Genomic DNA, 12096 nt, shown 5'->3' on the forward strand with positions numbered 1-12096 from the left:
ACTTGCGGCGCTCCCTCTCTCTCTATGTCTCTCGTTCCCTTTCCTTTTGCATTTTGCTACACGTTTGCCTTAGGGCGGTTAGGTTTAGAGAATGGCATAAAAATGAGGAAAAAAACGCCATTCTAAGAAGCCTCCAAGCCTGGTGGCATTTTTTTAACGGCAACACGAGTGCATACAGTGCAGTTAGTTGGGGCACGGTGCGTTTTTTTTGGTTTTGTTTGAAACGATGCATATCGCATCAGCAATGCTGCCTGGTTGCGCTGGGAAACATATGCAGCCGAACGGGGTACCATTGAATCGGTTAATAGTGTATCGCCATAAGGCTTCCAGCCACTACCAGGCCCAGTTGTGGTTGCTTGTGGTTTTACAATTTTCGCTGCTCATGTGACGTACATTGGAATCGTACGTGTTTGTTGGATCATCTTCCCGTTCGCTTTTGACGGAAGCGCACTGATTTACAGCTGTCGGAAGGTTACATCGGAGTGTCGAATAATATGAATATGTGGTAACTAAATGGATTGTAGAAATATGTTTATTTCGGTTGGTTCTAATTATTCAAATTATTGCAAATTTTGTTGTTCAAAATGCAAAGCCACTATTACATCATTGTTCGCGATTCAATCACATCACCAAGAAGCAAAGAGAATGGTTTTTTGGATCTTGTTTTTCTTTGAGTGGATTTATTGTTATAAAATAAATCCCAAGATTATGTCACCTAAATATGTATATTGAAAATATAGAAATTTTCATACTTCCAATTGTTTAACACTAAGTGGGAATAATTCCAGATCAATATTAACACATTCTAGTACAACTTCAGAATTCAGAAATGACTCCAACTTTTCCACACGAACTTAAAAACCCTGTAAAGCATCAGCCTTTTCTATATTATTTTAAATTGAAATGAAATTTGATGATATTAATGGAGAATATTTTCATCTCTCTGGAGCTTTTGTTTTATCAACTCTCGCATTTGTGAGAATTATCTACCTCCATCTTTAACAATTGGGTTTGAAAACCCTGTAATTTCGATTTCGATTTTAGCATTTTTGTAAATAAAAGTATTAAATTTGCCGAAAAAAATAGAAATTAGATATTTATCCCGCTCTGACACAAATTAAAAATTATAAAAACTACATAAGTTTTTTTCAGTACTAACAGTATGTCGCTGATGTATGTCTTTCTTTTTTTATTCCATTCTATGTTGTATGAATCCATAGTTTATCTTTTGAATTGAATTATGTTCCATTTGTATTTTGACATTTTATTGACATTTTGACAGCTTATGCATTATTTTTGTATATTTGTTTAAGTGTTCATTAATTGTGCAGATAAATTTTACCTAAGAATAACACAATTAAATTTCAAACTATGTAACAAAAATAAGAAACTCATTAAAATCTCCTAACATACAACAAAACAAAATCATTTAATAAAAATCAAAGGTTTGAAAAGAAGAACCACCATTCCGTACACAATTTATTGTTCAGCACAAGTGCAAAGACAAAAAACGCGAAAAGAAACAAAACTGTTTTGGGGCCCAATAAAAATCAAAAGTAAAACAGAAAACAAAACACGACGGAAGCATACCGGGGAAGAATAGCTCTGGGGGGTAGGGAAACGGATGCTCTGGGATGGTCTCACTAGCGGTGGAGAAGGTGTGGAAACACACGGAAAGGATATGAGAGGTGATGTGAAGTGGTTCACCCAAGGGATGGCAAAACGGAACGTAAAGCGCCGTAAAACGTCGATCGCGCGTAAAAGAAAAGAAATATGCGAAAGAATACATCAAAAAGCAGGTTTCTAAGACGCAATAAAAACGAACAGTGAGTTGGCTGTTTTGTTGTTGTTTTTTACTAAAAGCGAAACATTTCAAAGCAGAAATTATTTTCGATAGCACTTTTAAAACAATGCTATATAAAATGTTTTCTAAAGTGGTTTTCTATATAGTAAAAAAGTGTTTACAAAACTACAAACTAGCAGCGGAGTAGCAAAACTAATAAAGAAAAGATAAACAAATTTAACATATAAAAAGCCAATAAAAGATGAGCAAAGCACATAATGAAGCCGTGTACAGAAAGCATCAAAACAAGATAAAGTAGAATAGTGGCTAAAACTAGTAGCGAGAGGAGAAGCAAACACATACTCACACACACACACACAGATCAAACCGAAACTAAGAATCAAGAATGTGTAGCTAATGGGAAGAGAGTATCCGGGGCGAAACGCCAGCTGGTGAACCGAAATTGAAAGGCCACACGATGTGTCGACGGAGCACGGATGATGAAATTGGGAAGGTGTAGGATAAGCCACACACACGCCTCATCCACCACTCAGTTTCAAGTTCTTCTTTTTGTTTCCCTCATTTTATGCTGAGGTGGAGTTGTGGTGGAGCTTGTTATTATACATCCCCTGGATGTGTGGGGATGCCCGCACCGAATACTGATTTATTTTGGGCAACTTTCGGTGTATGAAATGAAGCAAAGAATCGTACAAGAGCAAGAACCCGAAGAGATGGGCAGAAGATATTTTGATTTCACTGGGACTGTGGACTCTTCGGACTAGAGGAGGGAGTTGTTGGGGCGGTGGTGCTACAGCTCTTATGATGGGCAGTGGGTTGATGGGTTACTGATCTTCGTCATCGTATCCATCGGTGGAGTTAGAACTGTGCGTATGCCGTGAAGATACTGCTTCTTACGGTGAGGTGATTAGCTTGTGTTGTTGTTTTCGGGGTTTTCGGGGAGGTTTTTATCGCATGCACGATTAGAAAAGTGGAAGATGCGAGTAAAATCTGGAATGTGTGTTAAATTGTAAGAACAGAAGTTTTTTAACCTAACATTTTGGAGGTATCAAGTGTATAAATATTGGGGAAATGAGGTAATATACTTAGACGAACAAATCGGACATGATGTTTAATAGATTTCCGATTTCTACTTCAGAAACCTTTTTCTCGTCAATAAGAGGTAGCTCTTAACGAGATACCTTATACATTCCTACCAAGGACACAAACTCCCCGATGAACATTCTTCTTCAATATCGTCAGAAGACTGCGAAAAGTGAGGACGAACAAAACCAGCAAACTTAACCTATGTTACCCAAGCTGTCCTTTTTTTTGCTGGCGCCAGGGCATTAAACCTTCCAAGCTAGCAATAAAAAATGTGCAGTTCCTTCATATTTTCCAAAAGAACAAAACCGAAAATTTCAAGAAGATCGTCGCGTTCTCTCAGATTCTCAGATTCGATGCGGGTGTTTCCGAGAGTCTGTATCTTGCTCAGGAGAAAGGAGAAAGAAAGGAACGCAGCACATTTCCTTTCGCTTTGGTTTGATTTTGTGGGGATGAGAGAAATTTTTCCCTAACCTAGACCAATGTGAGACCATTTCTGGTAGGGCACGCACGCGTGCCTTGGCCGAGAAAGTAATAACCAAAAGCATGGGTGAAAAGAGAAAGCAAGCAATGCGTGCGTGCGAGCGTGGGTTGTGAGTGATGCGTTATGCGTTGTGAGATAGTTCAGAAAGAGAGAAAGAGAGAGAGAGAAATAAGGGAAAAAGAGGACGAGACAATGAGTAACGAATCTGTCAGAATTTCGTCTTTATTACTTCTGTTTGTTTACTTCAATTTGACATTTATGTTGAGACGTAACAAAAAAACGCATAATGCGTACGGTAGCTTGCGTATGTTTATGAGCGTTTGTTTTTTTTATGAGCCTCTCCCCGATAATCCACCACAGCCGTTTCTTCTCCAGCGTATCATCTGTCTGTCTGTGGTGCATACAATTTCGAATCAACCAACTTAACCTCCAGTGGACATTGGCTGACAGCTGATGTGTAGCTACGGAATCAAATATTCCACGTTGGTTTCGTCGAAAAAGCTTTTTTATTCTGAGATGCGCACCACCGATGGTCTGTAGCCATCTGGAATTTGGGGAGTATGGAGTGTGTCTGTTTGTGTGTGTGTGTGTGTCATGATTTCCGGGCGCCATCTTTATTCACCGGATGTTAGACGTTCACGAATGGCGCCTTCTGTAGCGTTGACTGGGGGTTTAAATTAATTCAAGAAGTTAAGTATGAAACTTCATAATTATTAGCATTCGTTTTTTCTTTTTCTTTTTGTGTGCTTTGAAACCAACTACGATGTTCTTTTTTAAAGATTTTTTTACTTTCATTTATTCTTAAATGTTTCTTTTATACTTAAATAATTTATCTTATTTACTTCCTATAATCTTCTTGTTATGGTTTATATTATTTATTATACTTTGAAGAATAAAACTATATAACGTGTAAGAAACTGCAAATAAACTTTCCTAGTATCTAGGCCATCCATCTGTCACATGGGTACCGATGAAGTCGTAAATGTTGGTTATGTTTCTATAAAACTTTCAGCCATTCAAGACATGAGATGGTCACATAGTTCTCTCCCTTTTTTTATATTCCATCGTGTCTCATCCTCTCTTTGCTTACCGTACCTCGCGCTTGATTATGGCCAATAATGGTGATCATGATCGTGCTGGTACGATAATAACGGTAACGAAGCAGAGGGTGTGATGTTCCGGAAGGAGGGGTACGAAATTGAAAACTTTCAGTTTGGAAAAAAAAACACACATATAGTGGAAGCATTAGACGAGCCATCGACATAGCGCCAAAGACGCGCCTGACGTTCACTGAAAAGTGCAACGAAACACAATGCAACCGATGGGGGGGGTGGGAATCGTGGTGGAAATTGGGGATGTGCTTTGCGCCCTGTGTCGGTGCAGTATGATTTGACTGAAACAATCCACTGTGCAGAGCCGGCGACTCTTTACCGACCCGTACCAGCTTTCTGTTCTGCACCACCGTGCTCTGTAGTCCGTTTTATGATGACGGGGACGGTTTTTATTTTCTTTATTTCCCATTTTGTTAAATTTTCAACCGGTTCCATTTTCTAACGACGTACAAATCGTGGGGTAGGTGCAGTTCCAATTTCAATGCACCGTGATTTTTGTGCCGTGTAGAAAAGCCGGTATAGAGATACACGGGTGGGTGGATGGCGTTGGGTGGGAATGTCTATGTCTATGTCACGACGACATTGGCATTTATATTTGGCCGGCCGGTTGCTGCAGCACGGTTTGTTTGTTTTATAAGCGTCATTTTGTTGATGAGAAGGCTAGTTAAAAAGAATCCAAATATAATGTGCTCAAAGGTTGTGATACATACAATACCAATGCAACATATTTTTATATAAAATTTGCTAATTTTTGCTGCATTTGAAGGTAATAAAAACATCATTTTTAAAATTAAAATAAAATAATTTTTAAAAGGAATTTTTAATACGAAAAGTCTCTCTTTCTGGCGAGTTTTATTTAGTATCGATTCCCACAACAGATAACTAAAAAAGGGTCCACAAAAAGACCCATATTGATTTCAAATATTTGCACGCCGGTTGATAAACTTCCGGCAAATGAACAAATAATGGCATTCTCTACTTTTGCATTACGTTAGTATTTTCATATTATTTGTAAATAAAAAAAAAATTTCAGAACTAAATATGAATGCCTATTGACCGGGTTTTGGATTATCCGTGCTGTCGGGAAATGACAGTTCTAAAAACATTTTGACACATTGACTAAACCGGCTGTCAAAGCAAATCATCCTATCATCCGTGCTGTCCGCTTATCCAGCTTTAATCTCTAAGTTCTACTTTAGTTTAACAAAAACCAGTTGTATTGATAAAACTTGATTGATAAAACTTGATTGATAAAACTAAGAACAAGATTATTAGTGGTTCAATTCTGTATGATATAAGTTTTATTTACCAAGCTAATCTGTCACCACCCTGAACCAGCTCATTGATGGCTTAAAACGTAGCTCCTACACTTACCCACAGTAAACAAACTCTCGTTACCACTTTTCCCCTATTGCTCGTTTGCTGCTAATCTGCTGAAACTAATCTTCACCAAAGCTGCTAATACTGATAATAACCCCCCGTTGGGCTCCCATCGGTGTGTAACGCCGTGCGAAATGGAGCGCTGGAAAATGGTAGTGCCTCCCGGTGGAAATTATGTCTACTAAGCCAGAGTTCAGAAACATTCGGTCTCACACACAAACACACAGCCGACACGTTGCATTCAAGCATTAGATGGATTGGTCAGCGTGGCGAGTTGCAGCAAAAACCTCTCCGTACACCTCTCCGTACATTGAAGCGGCGAAGCTGGTGTGTGCAGATAACAACGACACACTGTCGACCACGATGCGATTGCACTCTTCACATGTTGGTTTACGGCGGTCGGCAGTGGCAAGCGGCGAAAGGGAATGAGATGAAGTGCAACTTTTATTAGTCTTCTTGATGTTTGGTTGGGTGCTAGGAAGTGAAGAAGGTGGCATTAAAAGGAAGCACGATGGAGAGGTTTACTGATAATGTCTTCTTGCCTTGCCCGGATCGCACAACTCCCTGTCCCCGCTGTCAACCCGCTACACAAACACAGATGGAACCCCTGGTTGCGGGGCACATGGAAACCGAATTCGACACGCCACTCCGGGACGCAGTGCAGTGTGCAGTTTTGGGTTGTTTTTAATGTCCGCGTAAGCATAAAAAATCAACAAACGCTCGTCAATCACGTTGGTGGGTTGTAAGCTTAGAAATTTGGATTTTTTTTGGGGAGACTTTTTTTGAGCAATAAATAAGTTTTTAATATATAATAAATTTGAATAGTATTCATAAAGTTGAAGTGATTTTTAATTATACATAAAGATACAGCACTGGAATATGCTATCTACAAAAATCAAACGAATTAGACTGGTAAAAAACTAAATAAAAATTATTTCATTTTTTGGTGCCGTGACCAGGATACAGTACAGTATGCTCGTACAAAGCAATGTTTTGTAAAAAACTGCAAATTGTAATAAAAATCAAAAATCAACAATATTGAAATGATTTCTGAATGGAAAACATACATCGTATGCACAAATACATGAATGCATGTTGAAATCTCATCCGATGTGAACCCACCAACCCCCCTGATGCGTTGGGATGTTGGGGTGCGTATGTGTGTGCGGACTGCTGCAACGGTAGATAAGCTCTGGTGCGATGCGGTGTCGTGCTTCTGGTTGCATGCATGTGCCGCTTCATCATCATCACCATCATCGTCAGTTCCGAACGAAGAAAACGACACCCCATACACACCGCAAAGACGTTTATTGGCCCCCGGTTGGGGCCAATTTGGGGGGTGAGTGCCGTTACCGGCTGGGCAGGAAGCAAAGAAAGGGAGAAAGAGTGTTTGCCGTTGACGAAAAGGTGTTACGTAAGACGTTTACAGTTGCATACGAGTAGCGAGTTGTTGAAATAAGCAAAATTACTGAAATATTCTTTTGCTCGTTACATCCCCTGAAGAGGGGATATTAGGGTGTTTTTAAAAATAATTCTTATTTTATTCAACCCATCTGTCTTAAGGTCATGTCTTGTATATTTTTTTCTGCGTATATATGTCCTATCGCTGTGTATATGCATTTTAATGTATGCATCTTTCTGCATCTGTCGGGTCGGAGAAAAACGTGACATTGGGTGTAATTCAGGTTAAAAACTCTTAAACTTCCTTATCACACATACGCACAAAAGTGTAGTAAATCAAACTCTTTGGGTCAGGCGATTTTCAGCATAAAATTGGATCCAATAAGGGATGAAAATTTGAAAAATTTTCCCCTAATTTTCCGGCGAATAATATTCGCTAAACCGGGAAACTAAACTATTCCACTTCGTACCGATGTAATATGCCACGCCACAAAAAAATGAGTGCAACGAACAACAACGGCCACTAGGTGTATTAGTGGCCACATGTGTTAGTGTTTGCCGAAGCATCATTCTTCTGTTGTCCAGCACGGTTTTCTTATCGCATAAGACGAAGGACGACGGTGGTCGGTGTAGTTAGCTGCAGGTGGAAGGGAAAAGGTACGTGGGATGGAGGGTATGCGCCGTGTTTTATTTTATGTTTTGTTTGTTTGTTTGTTCGTGCTCTTTTTTTCTTTCTTTCTCTCTTTCCTCTTGTGCGCATTCAGTGCGCGCCCGGACGTGGTTAGAAATTCGCTTTCGAATGCATCGCCCTGTATCTCGTTCTCGACCACCCCCCGGGGGTCTCCTTGGCTCGCTGCTCCGGTTATTACCCCGTTTTGGGGTGGATGGGAACCAATGGAATCTTCTGCGCAGTTTTGCGTTGATTGCGCCCGGGATAGTGATTGTGATGATATTTCGGTTCCATTGATGCATCGCAACCATTTGCCACGCGAAGCACCCCTCTGGAAAATAATTTTGGATTAGCTAACACGCGAATATTTTTTTGTTCATGCAATATTAAGATGTTTCTTCTTTTTCTCTTTACAGGTAAGCAAATGATTATTACTACATTCTTGGGTATGTATTAAGCAAATTGAATGTTGTGGTATGTTACGTGTTCGTTTCTCCTCAAAAATGGTTATTCTTAATTGCAGTTTGTTAAAGATTGTCATTATCATATTATTTTAAAGTTATACGAATTATGGGTTCGTCGCTTATACTTCGTATTAAAAGATTCAAAACTAATATTTTCATGTTTTTTTTTTCAACAATTAACGCAACATTGTTCTACAATAATATTTATACCAAAAAAATATGAAATATATATAAAATATATGAAAAATATGAATATATATTTATGAAAATTATAAAAATTTACAGATAAAAAAAATTAAATTCCTCATACGAAAACTGTCTGTACTGAACTGCCCTGTCAAATTTTTAAATCTGAGTATTTCTCAATCGCGTTACTCGAGTATTTCGGAGTTCGAGCTGATTTATAAAAAGACTGTAGTAAAGATTGGATAACCCTAATTATTTATAATTTAATATGAAAAAGGTAAAACCGTAAGAAAAGAACGTATTTTACAAATATTAAAAATCGTCTTTAAATATATTTCCAAAATATTGAAACCTCTTTTTATATACTTATCAAAAGTTTTATTGTCCCAATACATTAAGCACGTCACGATTCCACCATCTACAAGTATTGTCATTGTCCGGGTGGAAATGGTTTTCCATTTTCCTGTCACGAACGCGCCTTTTACTGATCCAATTCCTCACATTACCAGCGCACTTAGATGCGAGACAACAACAGAAAAAAACCCGCGTAGAAAAACTAGACAACTCCACCAACCACTTGGCACCTTCATGCCATCAAACGTCGTTTCCTCCCCATTGCACTTTTCAATCCAGTGCACTTGGAATCACGTTTCCCGGGATGGCACAGTTCATTGGAGTTTATTTCCTCCCGCACCGCGCACTCGTTCCGTGGCCGTTCCGTTCACAAACCCATCACCCCCACCCCGCCATGGGTTAGTTTTCAACTAGTTTTTCCATTCGCTTCCCACCGCAGCATTGCAACAACACGCGTGGCGTCCCCACGGTTCCACGGTCGCACTGACGTTGAATGCATTTTTCCCTCCGTTCCGTGAATGGGATTTATGTTGGAGCGAATGTGTGTGTGTGTTTCTTTCGCTTTTTTTGTCTATGTACCTCCACTATGCTCTTCACCATGACACTGGCATACATAGCAGCGGACGTGTCGGTGGTGCATATCGCGCTGTGTGTTTGTGTGTAGGTCAGTGGTGGCTCCGACGACGTTGCCGGCGCCCTGCTGTGTGTTTGCTGCACTTCTCTGGCCGTTCTCTGGCCGATGGTAGAGCAGTTTTCCTAACCCTTTTTTTCTCCCTTTATGGCCACAGCACGGGAACCGGGTTTTTAGTCATTACGACATCCAGCGGGAAGAGGCGTGGAAAGTTTTTCCACGGCATCGTTCGGTGCCATGTGGGTTTTCTCTTTTCCCTCTGTGAATTATTTCTCGCTGTGCAACGTCTTAAAAGCGTGCCAGTGTGTGCAGGGAAATGCGAATTGCGGAACGCGACCGTTGTGAACATTTGTGCATTTTATTTTTATTTTTATATTCGCCAGCAACATTTACAGAATTATAGAAAAAAGATGCCGTTTAAAATGAAATACAGCTATAATAATAAATAATTTAAGAAACATATTAAATTATTTAAAGTATTCGTAATTATGAAATAAGCAAAATTGTTAGAATACAATTATTCATTCCAAATTTGTTTAGAACTTATATTTAGTGGTTTTATTTCTCTATACGAATAAGAAAGAAACACAATGATGTACAGAGTGAAAGGGAGAGCGGCGTAAAATGCAAAACGACATGTTGGTGTGCGTGTCACAGTCACTCAGGGTGTGAGATGAAAGTGAGTTGAGCATGAGATGAGAAAGTGAGTTTCATGTGAGAAAAGTCAACTATATAAAGTGCGATTGCTCTAGTATGGGTGTCACTCTCGATTGCTACACACTGGGTCATGCTTGTTGGACAAAAATCTGTAAAATATATTAATTTATTTAAAAAGCCTTTATTCGTAACTTATAGCTACATCGAACTTCGCAGCAGAAAAAAAAATATTTTTTTTGTTATTGGCCAGCATTTGTTTCATGTATTGATTATCATAATTAATTAGAAATATATTTCAAATACTTCTCAAACGGAGGGAATTTGTCCATCATTCTTCTCCCACTGTGTATCACGCATGTACACACCCATACACACACAGAAAGCGCGATTCGCACAGTGTGCTCGCGAGTGCCGTACGCGCCGTTTGTGATGCCGGCCTCGAACGGAGCGAGCGTGCAACCAGTCACTCAGTACTTTTCTGTACCTCGGTGAATTTTGGTCGAGCGGACGTACGTACGTGCAGCGCGTTCGAACGGAGATTTCTGTTCGAGCTCGAGACACACACCACACATCATTGCTACTACGCCGGACAACACTACTGTGCCGGGTTCGCGTTGTTTTCAACGTTTTTGGGGTAGTGTGTGACGCCTTTAGTTCGATTTTGGGCAAAGCAAGAAAGGCAAGTGAGCGGGCAAAAACAAATCACAAATAGTGTATTCTATTGGAAAGGTATTATAGTTTCTCTGTGTTTCGCTATTTAAATTCCACACTATTGAAGTGTGCGGTTGATAGATTTGTTGTGTGTGGCAAACGAGCGAGAAAGGAATAGTGTTTTTAGAATGCAGAATGGTGTGACCAAAACAACGCAAAAAAAACGGAAGGAATTTGATTTGAATTCCACCGGCAATTAGAATGTGATGTGTGCGGCGTTGAAAATGAGATGCAATAAATAATCTAACCACAACAAAAACTGTGCCTCGGGATAGTATTGGTAGTAAGCAAGAGCAGATCACATTCGATGGTGGCCAAGCAAGTGAACTTGATATTCACTTGCTTGATCACGTATAGTGCGTCATGCCGATCGACTCCGCTCGATCGTGGTGTGTAATAGTCATCGTGGAGTGTGGAGCTGAATTTGTGTTGGCCGCTAGAGAACGCTAAAAATCTAGATCGAAAAGCACACGCGGTGAAGAACGAGTGATCGATTTGCGTGTCGTCCGAAAATAAATCAAATTTTCCGTATTCTCTCTCGCTGATTTTTTTGACACCTGTCAGTAGCATGTTCAAAGCGGCTCTACCTGCCGCGCACTGCTTCCGTGCTGCTACGCAACGCCTTTTTGTGTGTGCTTCTTCACAGCTGAAGTGTCGCTAGTGTTTGGTTATAACTTACACAACTACACACGGTAGCATTGTAGCCATTTCTGTTCCTAATCACCTCAATCACGCGTGGATCACTACTTGGAGTATGGATAAAAGATATGCAGATGAAGTGCGATAGTGTGAAGTGATGTAAGGATGGTTTAAATGACGTGTATGACATAGAAGCAAGTTGTGAAAGTTTGATAAAACAAAAAAAAATGGACAGTGCTAAATGAAGCTTTATTCTGTCCTTAGAGAAATACAAAAGGAAACGACATCTAAAGCATGGAGAAAAGAATAGTTGCGTGTGTGTGAATAAGTGAACACAAAAATGGAATTCAACACGTTCTAATCTTTTCGTAAAATAGTGAAAAAGTGGTACAAAATGTTCAACAAGCTTTCTTCTTCTTTCTTCTTTCTTCTGAAGGATTATGATCAGTTTGATTCCACACGGTATCGGATGAAGAAGGAGTGAGTGTAGAAGAAGTAAAGAAAGAAAATATATTTCTAAAGT

The 12096-nt window shown here is 39.6% G+C and overlaps 1 protein-coding gene across 2 annotated transcripts in view; it reads left to right on the plus strand.

The window, feature by feature from the left end:
* The window catches only part of LOC125768641 (ecdysone receptor), a 132158-nt gene that overhangs the window by 44098 nt on the left and 75964 nt on the right, over nucleotides 1-12096 (plus strand). Inside the window, exons 1-2 of one of the 2 annotated variants that reach the window (XM_049436621.1) lie at nucleotides 9398-10952; nucleotides 12010-12096. The exons of the other annotated variant lie outside the window; for it this stretch is intronic. The gene's annotated coding sequence lies outside the window, so the exon portion shown is untranslated. Of the gene's footprint in view, nucleotides 1-9397; nucleotides 10953-12009 lie in introns of those variants that run through there. 2 annotated transcript variants of the gene reach the window in all.

Source organism: Anopheles funestus, chromosome 3RL, assembly GCF_943734845.2.
Source record: "Anopheles funestus chromosome 3RL, idAnoFuneDA-416_04, whole genome shotgun sequence".
Classification (NCBI taxonomy): Eukaryota; Metazoa; Arthropoda; class Insecta; order Diptera; family Culicidae; genus Anopheles; species Anopheles funestus.